Raw genomic sequence first — 4,175 nt, 5'->3', positions numbered from 1 at the left:
CGGCCATTTTGTATTTTTAGTAGAGACAGGGTTTCACCATGTTGACCAGGCTGCTCTGGAACTCCCGGCCTCAAGTGATCCGCCCGCCTCAGCTTCCCAATGTGCTGGGATTACAGGCATGAGCCACTACGCCTGTCAGCCTCTATTTTATAGATGTGGAAGCTGTGGTACAGAGAGGTTGAGAACCTTATCCAAGGTCAATAGCTGTGTAAGTGGAGGAGCCAGTTTGCAGCCAGCCGTGTGGTGTGCTCTGTGGTCCTGACTGGATAGAGGGGGAGAGACACTACCTTAAGGGTGGCTGGGGCGCAGGTGAGGCACCAAGTAGGGAACAGAGTAGGACTATAGACCTGTGTACAGGCCCCTCATACACACCCCAGCGGCCAGCTCAGGGCTTAAGACACCTAAAGGCTCCAGACATTTCCAGTGAGTGGATCAGTAGCAGTGGACCTGGGGCAGCTCACTAACGGCCGCTGCTGCTTGTCCTGTCTCCGGTTTCAGGTTCCGGGGTGGCAGACCAGAGCAGGAAGAGGAAGTGCTGGGGGTTGGGGAGGTGCCAGGAGACACTGGCTACTGGAAGGGGCTCTCCTCTTCCAGATGTGGGCAGACCTGGGTGCAGAGACAAGGGAGCTGCAGGATGTGGCCCTCCACCTGCCGTGGCCTGGTGACCTGTCCCACGTCTTGTGTCCAGCACCCACATGTGCTGAGACACCCTCACCCGCATGGACTCAGAATTCTCAGGGCTGGCTTTCAGCCACCAAAGATCTTAAACACAGTAGAAATCCTGATGGCATTGCCCCAAATTTATATGAGTTTGAAATGTTTTGTAAACGCCCAGACTGAAAAGTACATACCAACGTCCACTGAGGGCATTCTTAGACAAAAGCCTGAGAATCCCGTTGAAATTGTCAGAAAAGTCCTGTCAATAAATGATACTTGGCTGTTTTAAGGAGAGTGTCAAGGCCAGGTGTGGTGGCTCACACCTGTAATCCCAGCACTTTGGGAGGCCGAGGCGGGTGGATCACGAGGTCAGGAGTTCGAGACCAGCCTGGCCAACATGGTGAAACCCCATCTCTACTAAAATACAAAATTAGCTGGGCGTGGTGGCAGGCACCTGTAATCCCAGCTACTCGGGAGGCTGAGGCAGGAGAATCACTCGAATCCATGAGCCAGAGGTTGCAGTGAGTTGAGATTACACCATTGTACTCCAGCCTGGGCGGTAGAGAGACTCCATCAAAACAAAAAAAAAAAGGAGAGTGTCCACCATCTTCAGATTCTCAGAGATATCCGACCCCAAGTCAGATCCAGATTGTGACTATCTCACTGCATCCCCTCCTTTTATGGGTGGAGAGGAGGGTCTTGGCCAAGGTTACCGGTGAACAGGCAGTTATGGAGCTGGAACATGGGTTTGCCGATTTGACCTGGCATTCTTTCTGCCTGAGCGTGCCCCTCTGCAGGAGGGTAGAAGCCCCAGGAGGATGTTATAAAGAGACTGTGGGGTGGGGATGAGGTTCCTAAACTGGGTAATAATAAAGCTCGCTTTTATTGAGGGTTTGTTGTGTGCCAGACACTACCTGTTTTACATGAATTGACTCTCTTAATCCTCACAAGAAGCCTTCAAGGCTTGTCCCATTTATTCCCATTTTACAGATGTGGAAACAGAGGTACAGAAAGTTGAGAGCTTGCCAGAGTCATACAGCCTAATCAAGGGCAGGGGAGTCAGGGTTGAAGCCAGGCAGACTGCAAAAGGAGAGCAGTGGGGAAGGAAGGCGCCCACACCCCTCCCTAGGGCAGGAGGGGTGAGGTCAGGAATTCCCTGCTTGCTGGGGGCCAGGCTGGTGTGCGGCTAATGGAGAAACTTCAATATTAGGCTGTCCGCTCTGAGCCTGCCACATACATAGCAAACACCTTATAAAGAGTCACTGTCCTTGATGGAATGACTGCCATAGGTCCCGCCATCTCCCTACCCCCGTCCCTCCAGCCCTCATAGGTTGACCGTGGTTGTGTGCCCACTGCCAGCTGTTCCCGGCCCAGATCTGATGAGCGGGCTCCTTTGCATGGAGGTGACTTGCAAGGCCCAGGTGAGGAGCAGCGGGTGTGTGGCCCAGAGCATGCCCCTGGTGACCTCGGGTCCACAGGTCTCCAGGAACTGGGGGCAGCTGGTGGTCAGCCCTGCAGCTGGGGAGGAGACAGCCCCAAGGTGTACTGGCCACCCAGCCTGCACCAGCTGAGCCCGTCGCTTCTGGGAAGCCTGCTTTGTACTTCTCAGGTTGTGCACTGTGTTCGCAGAAGGGCCTGAGTGTGTCCTGGGAGAGCAGCCACCACCCCTCTGCATGTCCCCAGAGCAGGGCATGAAGGAGAAGCCTGTGCTTGGGTGTGAGGATGTGGGGCCAACAGGAATGGTGGCTGGTGATTGCTTTTTTTTAATGCTTTTATTTTAACCATAGTAAAACACGCATAACAAAATTTACCATTTTGACCACTGATGGTGGTTGGTGTTAATTTTAATTTAATTATTTAATTGTTATTATTATTATTTTTGAGTTAGAGTCTCACTCTGTTGGCCAGGCTGGAGTGCAGTGGCACGATCTCAGCTCACTGCAACCTCCGCTGCTCGGGTTCAAGTGAGTCTTCTGCCTCAGCCTCCCAAGCAGCTGGGATTACAGGCGCGTGCCACCACGCCCAGCTATATTGTTTTATTTTTAGTAGAGATGGGGTTTCACCATGTTAGCCAGGCTCGTCTCCAACTCCTGACCTCAGGTGATCCACCCACCTCAACTTCCCAAAGTGCTGGAATTACAGGCATGAGCCACTGGCCCCGCCTGATTTTATTTTTTTTAGAGATAAGGTCTTGCTCTGGTGCCCAGACTGGAGGGCGGTGGTGCGATCATAGCTCACCACCACCTCAAACTCCTGGGCTCCAGCAATCCTTCTCCGTCAGACTCCCAAGTAGCCAGAACTACAGGTGTGCACCACCACCCCCAGCTAATTAAAACAAATTTTTTTGTAGAGGTGAGGTTTCTCTGTATTGCCCAGCTGCTCTCTAACTCCTGGCCTCAAGCAGTCCTCCCACTGCGGCCTCCACAAAGTGTAGAGATTACAGGTGTGAGCCACTGTGCCTGTCCTGCGGCTGGTTTCCTTTTTTTTTTTTTTGAGACAGAGTCTCGCTCTGTCGTCCAGGCTGGAGTGCAGTGGCCAGATCTCAGCTCACTGTAAGCTCCGCCTCCTGAGTTTACACCATTCTCCTGCCTCAGCCTCCCGAGTAGCTGGGACTACAGGTGCCCGCCACCTCGCCCGGCTAGTTTTTTGTATTTTTTAGTAGAGACGGGGTTTCACCATGTTAGCCAGGATGGTCTCGATCTCCTGACCTCGTGATCCGCCCTCCTCAGCCTCCCAAAGTGCTGGGATTACAGGCTTGAGCCACCGCACCCGGCCGCGGCTGGTTTCTAATACCTGACCAGGTGGTAATAGCAGTGATTTGGGAGGTGGTACCATGTGCCAGCTCTCATTTAATTGTTAAAATAATTCTATGAATAGGCTGGGTGTGGTGGCTCATACCTGTAATCCCCGCACTTTGGGAGGCTGAGGCGGGCAGGTGGATCACCTGAGGTTGGAAGTTCGAGACCAGCTTGGCCAATGTGGTGAAACCCTGTCTTTACCAAAAGTACAAAAAAATTAGTCAAGTGTAGGCACGTGCCTGTAGTCCCAGGTACTTGGGAGGCTGAGGCAGGAGGATCACTTGAACCCAGGAGGTGGAGGTTGCAGTCAGCCGAGATCGCACCACTGGGCTCCAGCCTGGGCAAAAGAGCACGATTGTGTCTGGGGAAAAAAAAAATCCTATGAACTAGTATTATATCTCTATTTCTACAGATAAGAAAGTTGAGGCTTGGCCGGGCGCGGTGGCTCAAGCCTGTAATCCCAGCACTTTGGGAGGCCGAGACGGGCGGATCATGAGGTCAGGAGATTGAGACCATCCTGGCTAACACGGTGAAACCCCGTCTGTACTAAAAAAAATACAAAAACTAGCCGGGCGAGGTGGCGGGCGCCTGTAGTCCCAGCTCCTCGGGAGGCTGAGGCAGGAGAATGGCGTAAACCCGGGAGGCGGAGCTTGCAGTGAGCTGAGATCCGGCCACTGCACTCCAGTCCGGGCGACAGAGCGAGACTCCGCCTCAAAAAAA

General features: G+C 53.1%; 1 protein-coding gene across 1 annotated transcript in view; it reads left to right on the top strand.

Annotated features, from left to right (window-relative positions):
* Positions 1-4,175, top strand: part of LOC108529632 (calcium release-activated calcium channel protein 1) — a 19,370-nt gene that overhangs the window by 13,885 nt on the left and 1,310 nt on the right. The gene's annotated exons all lie outside the window — the stretch shown is intronic.

The sequence above is a fragment of the Rhinopithecus bieti genome, unplaced genomic scaffold (genome assembly GCF_001698545.2).
Source record: "Rhinopithecus bieti isolate Rb0 unplaced genomic scaffold, ASM169854v2 scaffold_6776, whole genome shotgun sequence".
NCBI lineage: Eukaryota > Metazoa > Chordata > Mammalia > Primates > Cercopithecidae > Rhinopithecus > Rhinopithecus bieti.
This window is presented reverse-complemented; position numbering and strand designations above follow the sequence as displayed.